This window comes from Polypterus senegalus, chromosome 5 (assembly GCF_016835505.1).
Source record: "Polypterus senegalus isolate Bchr_013 chromosome 5, ASM1683550v1, whole genome shotgun sequence".
In the NCBI taxonomy this organism is placed as follows: Eukaryota; Metazoa; Chordata; class Cladistia; order Polypteriformes; family Polypteridae; genus Polypterus; species Polypterus senegalus.
In genome coordinates, this window is record NC_053158.1 from 116,783,573 (window position 1) to 116,802,108 (window position 18,536).

The 18,536-nt window shown below is 37.7% G+C and overlaps 1 protein-coding gene across 4 annotated transcripts in view; it reads left to right on the forward strand.

Annotated features, from left to right (window-relative positions):
• The window catches only part of LOC120529457 (meiosis-specific coiled-coil domain-containing protein MEIOC-like), a 150,303-nt gene that overhangs the window by 69,990 nt on the left and 61,777 nt on the right, over positions 1-18,536 (forward strand). The gene's annotated exons all lie outside the window — the stretch shown is intronic.

An 18,536-nucleotide genomic window follows, 5' to 3' on the forward strand; every position in this document is an offset into this window, starting at 1 on the left:
CAGTATATCCATATATCTATACTAATAAAAGGCAAAGCCCTCACTCACTGACTCATCACTAATTCTCCAAGTTCCCGTGTAGGTAGAAGGCTGAAATTTGGCAGGCTCATTCTTTACAGCTTCCTTACAAAAGTTGGGCAGGTTTCATTTCGAAATTCTACGCGTAATGGTCATAACTGGAAGCTATTTTTCTCCATATACTGTAATGGAGTTGAGCTCGAAAGCAGTGGTGCGCGGAGTTTCGTGTGACATCATCACGCCTCCCACGTAATCACGTGAACTGACTGTCAACGCAGTACGTAGAAAACCTGGAAGAGCTCCAAAAAGCGCTGACGAAAACATGCATTATATAATTGAGAAGGCAGCTGAAACAATAAGAAGCGGCGAAAGTGACATATACAACCATATTCATGAGTGCTGCCACTTCGGAAACAAAGCAAGGTGCAAACCTAAAGTTTAAATTAAGTTCATAGACAGGCTGCCGCTGGCGTTTGTCATGCCCACGGGTAATGCGGGATATAAACAAGAGTTTTGATCACTTTGTAACTAAGTTAAAATTGCAAGTGAAGGGCTGTGCTTATGCAAATTCCGAGAGACTGTGTTTGTCTGTGTTAATTGATAGTTAAGGCGGGTGGGGGAGTCACGTCATCATCTCCCCTCCCATTCACCTAATTTCGCTCTGAGCTGTGCTCCGCAACTAACGCACGCAGTGTTACGGAAGCGACTTTGTGGCGCTGCCACCAAATACTCACAGAAAAATCCACAAGTTAATACACACGCTGTCTCTAGAGTTTCTCCACACTGAATCCTCCAGGCACTACTTACAAAAGGTTACATTGACAATCGTGTTACGTTATTTTTAAAATGTTTCCTTTTCTTAGCACAAGCACAGCTGAGAAGCTTTGATGCATATGCTCCATAAAGCGTTAGAAAATCACACATTTAATCACACTTTGCAATACAAGCAAAAGCGAATTTCTGTCAATGCATGATTTTATGGTACACCGATTACATTGATCAGTGCTTCCCGATTCATTTTACCCTTGCACACCCTTGGTTTGAGAAGAAGTATGAAAAAATATGAGGTTAACACAGAAAAACAGATCACCAATTGAAGCTTTATGAATAATCCATTCGCCATCAATAATACTCGTTGACTTACGACCTATGCATCTTATGACCATTCAACTTTCAACTGCTACCACGCTATCGGTTTTCACCACACACACTGTTCTACTAAGCTTTGGCTTTGAACCTTCAAAGCTTCTGCATTGTGAGTCACAATGTGCTGCTTCGTGCCAACCACCACAATGGAGTAATTGAACCACACTGAACTTCTTTATCTATACTAATAAAAGGCAAAGCCCTCACTGACTGACTGACTCACTGACTCATCACTAATTCTCCAACTTCCCGTGTAGGTAGAAGGCTGAAATTTGGCAGGCTCATTCCTTACAGCTTCCTTACAAAAGTTGGGCAGGTTTCATTTCGAAATTCTACGCGTAATGGTCATAACTGGAAGCTATTTTTCTGCATATACTGTAATGGAGTTGAGCTCAAAAGCCATGGGGGGTTGGAGTTTCGTGTGACATCATCACACCTCCCACGTAATCGCGCAGTACGTAGAAAACCAGGAAGAGCTCCAAAAACCGCTGAAGAAAACATACATTATATCATTAAGAATTCAGTGAAACAATTTCGAAGCGAGCGTGTGACATCCATTTATCCATTTTCTAACCCGCTGAATCCGAATACAGGGTCACGGGGGTCCGCTGGAGCCAATCCCAGCCAACACAGGGCACAAGGCAGGAACCAATCCCGGGCAGGGTGCCAACCCACCGCAGGACACACACAAACACACCAAGCACACACTAGGGCCAATTTAGAATCGCCAATCCACCTAACCTGCATGTCTTTGGACTGTGGGAGGAAACCCACGCAGACACGGGGAGAACATGCAAACTCCACGCAGGGAAGACCCAGGAAGCGAACCCAGGTCTCCTAACTGCGAGGCAGCAGCGCTACCACTGCGCCACCGTGCCGCCCAGCGAGTGACATATAAAACCATATTCAACGGCTCACGTGAACTGATGCAGTGCGCAGACAAAAAGCAACAGTTCCAAAGAGTGCTGAACAAAAACCGAATTACACTGCTATGCTCAAATAGACAAACCACACGCCGTGGCGCAATAGTAGAGGCTTCGCCTCTAGTGCCAGTGTCCGAGGTTCGATTCCTGAGAGGGGATGCACTGAGTATGTACGCGTGCTTCCCGATTCATTTTAGCCTCGCATCCCCTTGGTTTGAGACTTATGAAAAAATATGTGGTTGACGCAGATAGACAGATCACCAATTGAAGCTTTATGAATAATGGATACTTAATTCGCGATCAATGATTGTTTTGGTAAAGCCATACTCCGTGTATTCATTAGATGAACGGTAAAAAAGTAAGAGCGAGGGGAGGGTGACTTATTGAGGCATGCAGACAAAACCACAATAGCACACGGGCTCGATGTAGTGCGCGTCAACTCGATCTGAATTGCGTGATCACATTCGAAAAAATATATCTTTTCAAGTTCTATTTAGTCCATATGTGTCAAACTCAAGTCCCTCAGTCCACATCCGGCCCGGCGTGTAATTATATCCGCCCGAGATCATTTTATATATTATTGTTATTAATGGCCCGGGGATATGAAGCGCTGGTAACACAATAAACTACGGATCCCATAATGCAGCGCTTCAGCTGCCTTGCCGAACACTTACCGCGTTAATCATATGATATCATATGATGCTGCAAGTTACTGCGAAGCTAGCCCACACGATGCCAAAGAGAAAAGTTGATTCTGAACATAGAGCCTTAAAAAAAACAAAGGGAGGCTGAGTATATGTTTACTGACATTGCCGGTAAACCCGTGTGTCTCATTTGTGGAGCTAATGTGGCTGTAATTACAGAATTTAATCTAAGACGGCACTATGAGACAAAACATCAGGATAACCTGAAAGACCTGAATGCAATGCAGAAGATACAGAAAGCAGAAGAGTTAAAGAAGAATCTGACACTTCAGCAGACGTTTTTACCAGTGCAAAATCACAAAGTGATTTCAAGTGAAGCTACTTTTATGGGAGACACAAATGCACCAGTGCAACTTGCCCCACTTTCCCTGTTGCCAAGTAATGTTGAACCAAATTGGCACAACGGTGTTCCCAAATACGCACTTTGCTGATAAACTGAGCGCACTGCGCACTGAGTTCACACGGCGCTTTGGTGACTTTGAAGAACAAAAAAAGAATTTTGAGTTGTTTCGCAACCCATTTGCCGTCGATGTGGAAACTGCACCTGTGCAGATTCAGATGGAAGTGATTGAGCTGCAGTGTAATGGCACACTGAAGGCAAAGTACGATACTGCAGGGCCCGCACAGTTTATTCACTCCATTCCCAGAAATGCTCCAGCTCCGTCTACATGCGGCCTCGAACCTTGTGCATGTTTGGTAGCACATATCTATGTGAGAAGCTCTTCTCAGTGATGAAGACTAACAAAACAGCACACAGGAGTCGCCTCACTGATGAGCACCTGCAGTCCATCCTGAGAATCTCCACAACACAGAACCTCACACCAAACATAAACGAACTTGTTGCCAAAAAAAGATGCCAGGCGTCCAGCTCTGATAAAATGACATATGAGCAAAGACAACTGAATGATTTGATTTGTTATTGCTGAAAAGAACAAATTTTATTTATATTTCCAGGTTTTGTTATGCAGCATGTTCATATTTGAATTTGTATAATTTTGACAGGATATATTTTTATGGAGAGCAAAATCTTTTGGGTTTTTAAAATTTAAGTTTATTTTTTTATATAATATTACATAAGAGTAAAGAAATTTGATTTTTTGTTGTTTACTTTATTTCTAACTTGTATAATTTAGACAGGATATATTTTTATGGAGAGCAAAATATTATGAGTTATTTATGGTTTGAGTTGATTTATTCCGGAATAATATTCCTGTCTGTTTTTATTCATATTTATGTTCAAAAAAGTTAAGTTTTAAAAGTTTAGTTTTAGTGTGTTCAATAAATGTTTATCCTGTTTGGCCCACGACCTAAAGTGTGTTTTGGATTTTCGCCCCCTGTGCAATTGAGTTTCACACCCCTGATTTAGTCAACACAAATATCTTTGGTTGGAATGTAAGGCGAATTTGCTCTTTACATTTATGGTGAAGAAAAATTTATGCAATGATGCCTACATTTAACTTACATTCCTACCAAAGATATTTCTGTCAACTAAATAAAAATTCCTTCTATTTAAAATTTAAATAGAACTTGAACAGATATGATAGTTCATAATATTCACGCAGACCACGGGAGTCATCTGTTTTAACAAACAGCATATTGCACTGATACGAAATAGCCTGCCCATTTAATTCTTTAGGAATGGATAAATAAATGAAGATTTTGTACAAATAATATTTTTCATTTTTCTTCCTTGATGGATTCTGCCACCCCCAGCAACAGTTGCTCGCACCACAAAGAGTGTATATGTGTATGTGTGTGTGTGTGTGTGTGTATGTATATGTATATATGTATATATATATATATATATATATATATATATATATATATATATATATATATATATATATGTATGTATGTATGTATGTATGTATATAATGTATGTATGTATATAATATATGTATGTGTATATATATATATGTATGGATATGTATATACATGTTTGTGTGTGTGTATATATATATATATATATATATATATATATATATACACTGTGTGCACAATTATTAGGCAAGTTGTATTTTTGAGGATTAATTTTGATATGGAACAAACACAGTGCTATCAGTTAATCCAAAATGTTAATAAACCTGAAACCTGAATGTTTCACAACGGAAATGTGAGTGTGAACATCATCAGGGGAATACATATGTGCGCACAATTATTAGGCAACTATTAGTGTGCAGATTTATTATGCAACTAAAGGAAAATGAAAATTTTCCCATCTGACTTGTTTATTTTCATCTGTTATAGTGAGAATAATAAACAAACACCTCAAAATTTACAAATAAACATCTCTGACATTTCAAAAATAAATCAATCAATCAATGACCAATATAGCCACCCTTCTTTCCAATAACAGTCATAAGCCTTTCCATTCATGGAGTCTGTCAGTTTCTTGATCTGTTGACGATCAGCTTTTTGTGGAGCAGTGACTACAGCCTCCCAGACACTCTTCAGAGAGGTGTATTGTTTTTCTCCCCGTAAATCTAGCGTTTAAGAAGTGCCCACAAGTTCTCGATAGGGTTTAGGTCAGATGAGGAAGGGGGGCCATGTCATTATTCCTTCATCTTTAAGGCCTTTACTGGCTGGCCACGCAGTGGAGAACTTCGATGCAAGTGATGGAGCATTGACCTGCATAAAAATCATGGTCTTCTTCCTGTATCACTGTTTGAAGAAAGTGTCTTGAAAACTGGCAGTAGGTTTGGGAGTTGATTTTGAGTTCATCTTCAATGCAAAAGGTCTAACTAGCTCATCTTTAAAAATACCAGCTCATACCAGTACCCCACCTCCACGTTGGAGTGGAGCTCTGTGCCCATTACTGATCCACAGGCCCATCCATCTGGTCCATCAAGAGTCACTCTCATCTCATCGGTCCATAAAACCTTTGAAAAAATCTGTCTTCAGATATTTCTTGGCCCAGTTTTGACGTTTCAACTTATGTTTCTTGTTCAGTGGTGGTTGGGTTTCAGCCCTCCTTACCTTGGCCATGTCTTTGAGCACTGAACACCTTGTACTTCTGGGCACTCCAGGTAGGTTTCAGCTCTGGAATATGAAAGTACTGGAGGATAATGCGTTCCTGGTAGCTTCACGTTTGATTCTTCTCAAATCTTTGGCAGCTAATTTACGTCTTTTGTTCTCAACACGTTTCTTGCGAACCTGTTGACTATTTGCAACAAAATGTTTGATGGTTCTGTGGTCACACACCAATATCTTAGCAATTCCAAAAGTGCTGCATCCTCTGAAAGACTTTTACAATTTTGACTTTTCAGAGTCAGTTAAATCTCTTTTTGGCCCATTTTGCCCGAGGAAAACTAGCTGCCTAATAATTCTGCACACCTTGATATAGGGTGTTGATCTCCTTAGGCCACACCCTCCCTCATTACACAAATACACATCACCTGGCGTGCTTAAATCCAATAAGCATTCAAGTTAATACAGCTTGGAGTTGGAATATACGCATTAAAATGATGATATGGTCAAAATACTCACTTGCCTAATAATTGTGCACACAGTGTGTATATGTATATATATATATATATATATATATATATATATATATATATATCTATACTAATAAAAGGCAAAGCCCTCACTCACTCACTCACTCACTGACTCATCACTAATTCTCCAACTTCCCGTGTGGGTGGAAGGCTGAAATTTGGCAGGTTCATTCCTTACAGCTTCCTTACAAAAGTTGGGCAGGTTTTATATCGAAATTCTACGCGTAATGGTCATAACTGGAAGCAGTTTTCTCCATTTACTGTAATGGAGATGAGCTTCAACGCCGGGGCGGAGTTTCGTGTGACATCATCACGCCTCCCCGTAATCACGCAGTACATAGAAAACCAGGAAGACCTCAAAAAGCGCTGAAGAAAACATGCATTATATAATTGAGAAGGCAGCGAAACAATAAGAAGCGGCGAAAGTGACATATACAACCATATTCATGAGTTCTGCTACTGAAACAAAGCACGATGTAAACCTACACTTTAAATTAAGTTCATAGACAGGCTGCGCTGGCGTTTGTAATTTAGTGCCTGCCCATATAAGGCCGTCCGTCAGCGGCAATCCAATAGCAAACTCCACTAAATATTCACGGGTGAAGGACTGTGCTTATGGAGAGGAAGATGAGATGGTCAGGGTGGTGTTTGACACAAACTCAGCTTAAACTGCGAGAGAAAGTTTTAAGTGCCAGGACTAAGGTAACATTAAATACAGCCATGGACATAGCACGAGATGGCACCAGCACAGCTGGGAACCTTCGATGCATGTACACGAGTGGCTCACGTGAACTGACGCAGTGCACAGATAAAAGCAACAGTTCCAAAGAGCTGAACAAAACCAATTACACAATTGAAAAGGCAGCAAAAATATGAAGCGTCTCATACATACAAGCATATTCATAAATCCAACTACTGCGGAAACAAAGCACACGTTGGAAAAGTCAATGTCCCGCTAAAGGAAGACAGTGTAAAAAACCCGTGCATGCAGTGTGTCAGGTCTCAGATAAAGAAGAAGACGAGCTGTTTATTGATGCAGTAAGAAACGAATCGATGAATGAAACCTGTCATCTTTACAACGATTGACAAACACGGAATGTAACTTGAACACAACACATCCTACAAATACGAACCTGATTGAAAGAAATAATGATAATCAAATCCTTGATGACAGCAACACTCAGTAACACTCACAAAACAAATACTGTATATTGACAGTCATGTTACGTTATTTTTAAAATGTTCCCTTTTCTTTTCTAGCTTTTTAACACACTACTTCTCGATACGCTGGTATATATATATGTATATATATATAACCCGATCTACATACTCGAATAATGGATACTTTATTCGCCATCAATGATTGTTTTGGTAAAGCCATACTCAGTGTATTCATTAGATGAACGGTAAAAAAGTAAGAGCGAGGGGAGGATGACTTATTGAGGCATGCAGGCTGTAGTCGCGTCAACTCTATCTGAATTGCGCGATCACATTTGAAAAAATATATCTTTTCAAGTTCTATTTAGTCCATATGTGTCAAACTCAAGGGCGCGGGCCACATCCGCCCGTGTAATTATATCCGCCCGAGATCATTTTATATACTGTATTATTGTTATTAAAGCCGGGTATATGAAGCGCTGGTAACACAATAAACTACAGATCCCATAATGCAGCGCTTCAGCTGCCTTGCCAACAGTTACCGTTAATCAAGTCTACCTTATGATGCTGCAAGTTATTGCGAAGCTAGCTCACACGATGCTGAAGAGAAAAGTTGATTCTGAAAATAGAGCCTTTAAAACCGATGGGAGGCTGAGTATATGTTTACTGAACCCGTGTGTCTCATTTGTGGAGCTAATGTGGCTGTAATTACAGAATTTAATCTAAGACGGCACTATAAAACAAAACATCAGGGTAACCTGAAAGACCTGAATGCAATGCAGAAGATACAGAAAGCAGAAGAATTAAATAAGAATCTGACACTTCAGCGGACGTTTTACCCGTGCACAATCACAAAGTGATTTCAAGCTGCTTTTATGGGAGACACAACCACTTGCCCCACTTTCCCTGTTGCCAAGTAATGTTAAACCAAGTCGTCACTACGGTGTTCCCAAATCGCACTTTGCTGATAAACTGAGCGCACTGAGTTTGCACGGCGCTTTGGTGACTTTGAAGAACAAAAAGTCCGTCTACATGCGGCTCGAACCTTGTGCATGTTTGGTAGCACATATCTGTGTGAGAAGCTCTTCTCAGTGATAAAGACTAACAAAACAGCACACAGGAGTCGCCTCACTGATGAGCACCTGCAATCCATCCTGAGAATCTCCACAACACAGAACCTCACACCAAACAGAAACGAACCTGTGCCAAAAAGATGCCAGGCGTCCAGCTCTAAAATGACATATGAGCAAAGACAACTGAATGATTTGATTTGTTATTGCTGAAAGGAACACATTTTATTTATATTTCCAGGTTTTGTTATGCAGCATGTTCATATTTGAATTTGTATAATTTTGACAGGATATATTTTTATGGAGAGCAAAATCTTTTGGGATATTTAAAATCTAAGTTTATTTTTATATATAAAATTACATAAGAATAAAGAAAATTTGAATAATTGTTCTTTTAATGTTTACTTTATTTCTAACTTGTATAATTTAGACAGGATATATTTTTATGGAGAGCAAAATATTATAAGTTGTTTAAGGTTTGAGTTGATTTATTCAGGAATAATATTCCTGTCTGTTTTACCATTCCTACCAAAGATATTTCTGTCGACTAAATAAAAATTCCTTCTATTTAAAATTTAAATAGAACTTGAACAAATACGATAGTTCATAATATCCACGCAGACTTGCACGTAAGAGCGGGTGTCATCCGTTTTAACAAACAGCGTATTGCACTGATCTGAAATAGCTGTGTGTGTATATATGTAGATATGCATGTATATGTATATATATGTTTATATATGTGTGTGTGTATGTATGTATATATATATGTATTTGTGTGTATATATGTGTGTGTATATGTATATATATATATATGTTTGTGTGTGTGTGTATATATATATATATATATATATATATATATATATATATATGACAACAACACTCATCACTCACAACAGTGACAAAACAATAACATTGACAATCATGTTACGTTATTTTCAAAATGTTTCCTTTTCTTTTTCATTGCTTCTTTAACACACTACTTCTCAGCTGCTGAAGCGCGGGTATTTTGCTAGTATATATATATATATATATATATATATATATATATATATATATATATATATATATATATATATATATATATATATATATATATATATATATATATATATATATATATATATATATATATATATATATATATATAATATATATATATATACTAGCAGAATACCAGCTTATGAGATAGTAGTGTGTTAAAGAAGTTATGAAAAAGAAAAGCAAACATTTTAAAAATAACGTAAGATGATTGTTAATGTAATTGTTTTGTCATTGATATGAGTGTTGTTGTCATATCTATCTATATATATATATATATATATATATATATATATATATATATATATATATAGCAAAATAGCTGCGATTGGCAGCGGAGAAGTAAAAAGAAAAGGAAACATTTTAATAATAACGTAACATGATTGACAATGTAATTGTTTTGTAATTGTCATGAGTGTTGCTGGCATATATATATATATATATATATATATATATATATATATATATATACACACACACACACAGACACATATATAAACATATATATACATATAAACATATATATATACTGTATATACAACATATACATATCTACATATATACTGTATATACACATATATATACAAATCTACATATATATATTAGGGGTGGGACTCGATTAAAAAAATTAATCCAATTAATTAGAGGCTGTGTAAGAATTAATCTTGATTAATCGTATGTAATCGCACGTAAATTTGCCCCAAATCGCAAATGTTTTTTTTTTTTTATTTAAAAGCGGTTTTAGTGGGCGACAGAATCAAATAATAGACATGGACATGAATATTGTAAACTGAAGCTGTTTTAATTTCTGAAAAAAGCTTTTAAACTGCATTTGAATTCAAAACAGAAACAAAAATATCATCCCTGGTTAAAATTGGGCAGACTTAAAAATAAAGTGGTAGTTTAAGTACTTTAAGTACATTTTCAGAATAGTATTGTCTTTAAATAATAATAACCAAAATTTCACCATAAAGTGCAGTTTTCTTCTTAAAAAATAAGTCAGAAACATAAAAGGTAATTTGACCAGCTTACTCTTTAAACTCTGAGTAACATTAGCCAAAATTATTTTGTACATTAGGCTAAAACAGTGTGATCATTGAACATTTTGTAATTAGATGTATTTAGAATTACTAACGGTCACGGAAGTCCAATGATCCCCAGTAAGAGCCACAAAGTCCGCTTTCTGTAATGCATCTAATTTTGCTTGCTTTTCAGTGTGCACAAAACCATGCTTTTATCAAGGCTTCGCTCGGGTAGTCGAAATGATCAGTCGTAGGAACGCGCTTTATTCCGACTCTAACATTTTTGTAGCTGTGATGTGTGCATCAGTGTAATGGATGTACCAGGAAATCATGCATTGACAAAAGTTCCCGTTTGCTTGGAATTGAAAGTGTGATTAAATGCGTTATTTTTAGCGCGTTATGGAGTACATGCATCGAAGCTTCTCAACTGTGCTTGTGCTAAGAAAGGGAAAATTTTAAAAATAGCGTAACATGATTCTGCGTTAACCTAATATTTTTTCATACGTCCCAAACCAAGGAGATGGGAAGGTAAAATGAATCGGGTAGCGCGCGTACATAGTCAGTACATCCCTCTCGGAATCGAACCTCGAATGTCGGCGTTAGAGGCGAAGACTCTACAATTGCGCCACCGCTTGTCTATGCTAAAGTATGTATTGTAGATCGGGCTATAGATATACATTTATATATATACCCGTGTATCGCAGTGGAGAAGTAGAAGTTATGAAAAAGAAAAGGGAACATTTTAAAAATAGCGTAACATGATTGTCAATATACAGTAATTGTTTTGTGAGTGTTATTGAATGTTGCTGTCATCAAGGATTTGATTATCATTATTTCTTTCAATCAGGCTCGTATTTGTGCGATGTGTTCAAGTTACATTCCGTGTTTGTCAATCGTTGTAAAGATAAGAGGTTTCATTCATCGATTAGTTCCTTACTGCATCAATAAACAGCTCGTCTTCCTTTTTATCTGTGATGTGACAAACTGCATGCACGGGTTTTTTTTTCACGCTGTCTTCCTTTAGCGGGACATTGACTTTTTCCACCGTGTGCTTTGTTTCCACAGTAGCTGCATTTATGAATATGCTTATCAGGCGCTTCATATTTTTGCTGCCTTTTCAATTGTGTAATTCGGTTTTGTTCAGCTCTTTGGAACTGTTGCTTTTTATCTGTGCACTGCATCAGTTCACGTGAGCCACTCGGTGTACTTGCATCGAAGGTTCCCAGCTGTGCTGGTGCCATCTCGTGCTATGTCCATAGCTTTATTTAATGTTACCTTAGTCCTGGCACTTAAAACTTTCTCTGGCAGTTTCGCTGAGTTTGTGTCAAACACCACCCTGACCATCTCATCTTCCTCTCCATAAGCACAGTCCTTCACCCGTGAATATTTACCCGTGGCAGTTTGCTATTGGATTGCCGCTGACGGATGGCCTTATATGGGCAGGCACTAAATTACAAGCGCCAGCGCAGCCTGTCTATGAACTTAATTTAAAGTGTAGGTTTACATCGTGCTTTGTTTCCGAAGTAGCAGAACTCGCTTCTTATTGTTTCGCTGCCTTCTCAATTATATAATGCATGTTTTCTTGGCGCTTTTTGAGGTCTTCCTGGTTTTCTATGTACTGCGTGATTACGTGGGAGGCGTGATGATGTCACACGAAACTCCGCCCACGGCGTTGAAGCTCATCTCCATTACAGTAAATGGAAAAACTGCTTCCAGTTATGACCATTACGCGTAGAATTTCGATATAAAACCTGTCCAACTTTTGTAAGGAAGCTGTAAGGAATCAACCTGCCAAATTTCAGCCTTCCACCCACACTGGAAGTTGGAGAATTAGTGATGAGTCAGTGAGTGAGTGAGTCAGTGAGTCAGTGAGTGAGTGAGTGAGTGAGTGAGTGAGTGAGGGCTTTGCCTTTTATTAGTATAGATATGACAGCAACACTCATCACTCACAACAGTGACAAAACAATTACATTGACAATCATGTTACGTTATTTTCAAAATGTTTCCTTTTCTTTTTCATCTTTAACACACTATTTCTCCACTGCGAAGCACGAGTATTTTGCTTTATCTATATATATATCTTATCTATATATATATATATATATATATATATATATATATATATCTCTATATATATATATATATATATATATATATATATATATATCTATATACAGTGGTGTGAAAACTATTTGCCCCCTTCCTGATTTCTTATTCTTTTGCATGTTTGTCACACAAAATGTTTCTGATCATCAAACACATTTAACCATTAGTCAAATATAACACAAGTAAACACAAAATGCAGTTTTTAAATGATGGTTTTTATTATGTAGGGAGAAAAAAAATCCAAACCTACATGGCCCTGTGTGAAAAAGTAATTGCCCCCTTGTTAAAAAATAACCTAACTGTGGTGTATCACACCTGAGTTCAATTTCCGTAGCCACCCCCAGGCCTGATTACTGCCACACCTGTTTGAATCAAGAAATCACTTAAATAGGAGCTGCCTGACACAGAGAAGTAGATCAAAAGCACCTCAAAAGCTAGACATCATGCCAAGATCCAAAGAAATTCAGGAACAAATGAGAACAGAAGTAATTGAGATCTATCACTCTGGTAAAGGTTATAAAGCCATTTCTAAAGCTTTGGGACTCCAGCAATCCACAGTGAGAGCCATTATCCACAAATGGCAAAAACATGGAACAGTGGTGAACCTTGCAAGGAGTGGCCGGCCGACCAAAATTACCCCAAGAGCGCAGAGATGACTCATCCGAGAGGTCACAAAGGACCCCAGGACAACGTCTAAAGAACTGCAGGCCTCACTTGCCTCAATTAAGGTCAGTGTTCACGACTCCACCATTCGAAAGAGACTGGGCAAAAACGGCCAGCGTGTCAGATTTCCAAGACGCAAACCACTGTTAAGCAAAAAGAACATTATGGCTCGTCTCAATTTTGCTAAGAAACATCTCAATGATTGCCAAGACTTTTGGGAAAATACCTTGTGGACTGATGAGACAAAAGTTGAACTTTTTGGAAGGCAAATGTCCCGTTACATCTGGCGTAAAAGGAACACAGCATTTCAGAAAAAGAACATCATACCAACAGTAAAATATGGTGGTGGTAGTGTGATGGTCTGGGGTTGTTTTGCTGCTTCAGGACCTGGAAGGCTTGCTGTAATAGATGGAACCATGAATTCTACTGTCTACCAAAAAATCCTGAAGGAGAATGTCCGGCCATCTGTTCGTCAACTCAAGCTGAAGTGATCTTGGGTGCTGCAACAGGACAATGACCCAAAACACACCAGCAAATTCACCTCTGAATGGCTGAAGAAAAACAAAATAAAGACTTTGGAGTGGCCTAGTCAAAGTCCTGACCTGAATCCAAGTGTGATGCTATGGCATGACCTTAAAAAGGCGGTTCATGCTAGAAAACCCTCAAATAAAGCTGAATTACAACAATTCTGCAAAGATGAGTGGGCCAAAATTCCTCCAGAGCGCTGTAAAAGACTCATTGCAAGTTATCACAAATGCTTGATTGCAGTTATTGCTGCTAAGGGTGGCCCAACCAGTTATCAGGTTCAGGGGGCAATTACTTTTTCACACAGGGCCATGTAGGTTTGGATTTTTTTTTCTCCCTAAATAATAAAAACCATCATTTAAAACTGCATTTTGTGTTTACTTGTGTTATATTTGACTAATGGTTAAATGTGTTTGATGATCAGAAACATTTTGTGTGACAAACATGCAAAAGAATAAGAAATCAGGAAGGGGGCAAATAGTTTTTCACACCACTGTATGTATGTATGTGTATGTATATATATATATATATATATATATATATATATATATATATATATATATATATATAGTGGCAGTAGGGGGCGCTAGTGCTCCCTTGAACCCTCAGGTACAACTCCAGAGAACAGGTAAAAGTCCAAGACTTTTTATTATGGTTCAAAGTGCACCAAGCACCTTCCTCACTACTCATAAATATTTAACCCAACAAATAAACACCATATTCTCTCTCCTCCTCGCCCAGACACTTTGCTCCTCTCCCACCCAGCACAGCTCAGTGTCTGGACTGAGCCACAGTCCTTTTATAGCCCCACACCCTGAGGTATTCTTGTTCCAACAGTCCATAGTTCCTTATTCCTTCCGGGTCAGGGCAATCAGTCCTTTACTTCAACCCGGGAGCACGTCGTTCCTTTTCGTCACATGACCGTGACGTACTCCCGTGTCATAAGGCACAAAAGAGCCCATAAGCAGCCCCCCCATGACTCCTGGTGGCCCCCAAGGTATCCCGCAGGGCTGTGTAAAAACATTACATAGTCTATAAGGCCCTGCTGGAACTCGGGGCACGATCCTGCTGTCGGGAGAGCTCCTACTGGCGGCCTGGGGGTGAGGGCCGTAGCACGAAGCCGGCAGTCCTCCACAATATCTATATCTAATATCTTTATACAATATCTATATCTAATATCTTTATATATATATATATCTCAATGGTACATCGACAAAGTATTGAGCAAAGGCTGTGAATACTTATGTACATGTGATTTCTCAGTTTTTTTTATTTTTAATAAATTTGCCAACACCTCAAGTAAACGTTTCTCATGTTGTCATTATGGGGTGTTGTGTGTAGAATTATGAGGAAAAAAATGAATTTAATCCATTTTGGAATAAGGCTGTAACATAAAATGTGGAAAAAGTGATACCCTATGAATACTTTCCAGATGCACTGTGTATAATAGTTTTACTGTCAAATAATGTAGGGAGTACGCGACACATGTTTCACCCTAATTCTGGGCTCATCAGGCATACACTCTCACTGCACCCCCTCTCGGGGAATCAAACTTCGGACATTAGTGCTAGAGGCAAAGCCTCTTGCGTGGGCGTGTGGTTCATTTATTTGACAGTATGTAGATCAGGATAGTTATATATATATATACACACACACACACACCCCGTGTATATAATAGAGAGACAGATATAATATAGATTAAAATGTGTTAATTTTTACATTACCAACAACAGCGATATGCTAACCTTACTTGGGTAATTCCAACATTTGTCTTGTTTAAGCACTCCAACTGCAGTAAGCTTCTAGGGGTTCAAATAATAAAAGCAAGCAAATAAATGAATAACAACGATTAACGGCTAATCAAGTTCAGTTAGTATCAGCTATTGGCTGTCCGTAGGTCTTGTAAAGCAGTCTTGACCACTCCCAACAACAGTGCATCAAATTTTCCATCACACACAAAATAGAGACAAAGCTCCTATCCCATAGGCTGATGGTCAAATCAAAAACAGCATAGTCTTTGAGTTTTTGCTGGTTGAGTGTATGAAGATACAGTATCTATAACCTAGCAAGGAATAAGACCCTTAGGTAATTGAACCACCTCCACATAGGACAAATTGTAACTTCCCTGTAGACAGACAGCCTCTTCATATGAGAGACGCCCCTCTTGTAAGCATGGTCAGCTTTATCTGTGAAAAAATGTCACACATAAATAGCCAAGAATCCAATTACCTGGCTTCACCTTCATTTAAGTATCCATTAAAATTAAAGCATCGGAAGGAGACAAAAAGCTTCCTTGGCTGAGTCCAACACACATTTACAGAATTTAAACTGATATAGAGTAAAGTTTCTAAACACAAATTCCACAAATACAATGAGACCATATACCCTTGCAGTACCTACCACAATATGGTGATAGTCACAAGTCTCCTTGGAAGTCCTGAAAACTTTTACAAAGTCTCCCAGCACTGCCTCCTCCAAGGATGGTCATTGTCTTCATCCTTGCCAATCCCCACCCACAATTGAATATCCACTCCAGTCCCTTTTACATACAATTGAATTATTTCCAGCCTGCTAGTATTTCTCAGTCACATCTAGAAAGCGTTTTTACTAATGTTGCATGGACAGCCTCTTGTTTAAATTTGATGTTTCACTTTGTCTTTAGCGTCCGTGATCAAGTCCTAGGATCACTGATGTGCCATTTTTTACCGTTCCATTTTGGTTGTAATGAATGTCTTCACTTTAAACATTTGCAGATTATTCCTTTCCTTCTTTACAGTATTAAGACAGCAGATTACAACCTTTTTACAAATGTTAAGGACTTTAAGACAACACTGGAATGGCCTGTTCGCATCATACTTGTTAAAAAGTTTTAACAAGACTTTGTTTGAAAAGTACTTAATAGTGCCCATCCCTATTAATAGTTGTCATTACTAAAGTGACCAAATGAGCATGTTACTGTATGTGGCATATTAAATATAGATACTGGTTTTTCCCAAAAACTTTCTGGTAAGTTTCTGACAAGACCATCTTATGCATAAGCTTCTTGTTGTTTTTTTAGCAATGCAAAACTGCTTTGGATCAATTTGTTGTAATTTCTGGGAGAAAATAGACTTTGTTTTCCTGTTTGTAAACGTTGTTGTGTGAGTAATCAGGCTATGATTTTGCTTAAAAATCCAGAAATTGAAAATGACTTAGGTTTTCATTACCTGTACTCAAAAAATGTATGTAAGACAGGGTTACATTCTTCAACATATCGTATATAATGTTTGCTTTTCCGTATAGCTAAGTTGTACTAATGAATGGTAGTTTAACCAGACAAATGTCACAAATTCCATGTTTGCAGATTCTGTTGCTTTTTTGATTGTTTGTACTAACTGCATGTTTCTGCGATTCAGTTTCTGTTAACATGGTACACATTGTATAAATAATGAAGATGTGCTTTAAGCATCAAAGCATTGAAAACACTAAATGCATTTTATTTTGGTAATCAAAAATGGCACAACTCATTTCATCACTGGTAAAGAGAAGCCACTTCATTTGAATCTTTCTTCAATGTTTACTTGCTACGCTGTCATTTGCACTGCCAATCCCTTTCACATCCCACAGTCCCTTATGCATAACTGTTGATATGTGCAAGTCACATTCTATCATGACCCTAAAGTGTATACTGTACCTAGGTTAGAAAATGGACAATTATACCTAATGTGGTGGGCAACATTATTTTACTCTCAGAGCACACACAAAGCTATTCCTGAAGTTAATTCCATAATGGGATAACAGTGGTAATAATGCAAGCATTTATGTGTGTGTTTTATTTTTTTTTTAAATAACAAGTACAATTTTTACACTTGTGTGCTGAAGTTTTGTTGCAGAAACAAAAAAGCATTTTCACAAATCAACATCCGCTTTTTTGTTCTCAACATATGTTGATGTAGTGCTGTATTATCAACACCGCCATTTTTATCTCTAATTTTGGCTCAGTTTTTATTATGTGGTGTTGTGCTTTCTGAGGTAATTTGTCTACTTGCAGTCACCCACTTTCTCAGTACTATTGATGCTGCAAAAACTGGTACCATTACATTTTCATAACTTTAATTCCAAAGTTATACCAAAGTTGTAAATATTGTTGTTTGTGACATCTTTACTCTGATGTTATTTGCTACATACTGCAGTGTTGGTGTATGTGCATCCAGAGATCCATTTTTGAACTTGCTTTCTTAATATATTGTGGTGGTTCTTTTCTTATGGGATGTTTAGTTGGAGGGTTTTCCTTGGGAGTTTCCTAGCAAAAGTTAACATGTGTTTTAGTTTGTCTGTGAGAAAATAGAAGTTAATTAAGTGTCCTCTTGACATTTCCTCTGTTGTCACTGTATCCTATAAAATAGTTTTTTAGATACTACTTTATTATTAATAATAAAAAGCTGTTTAACTATGGCAGTAACTGCATATTATGTGAACAGTACTTACAAAAAAATAAATAAACCAAAAGTGAACTATTTCACATGCTAGGGTTGAATATGTCTTCTTCCCCAAAAATAAACCAAAAGTGAACTATTTCACATGCTAGGGTTGAATATGTCTTCTTCCCCCTGCAACACTGTACTGAAATAAGCTATATGTGGAAACTAATTAATGTTTGTTATTACTTGCCAATAAGTTTGAAACC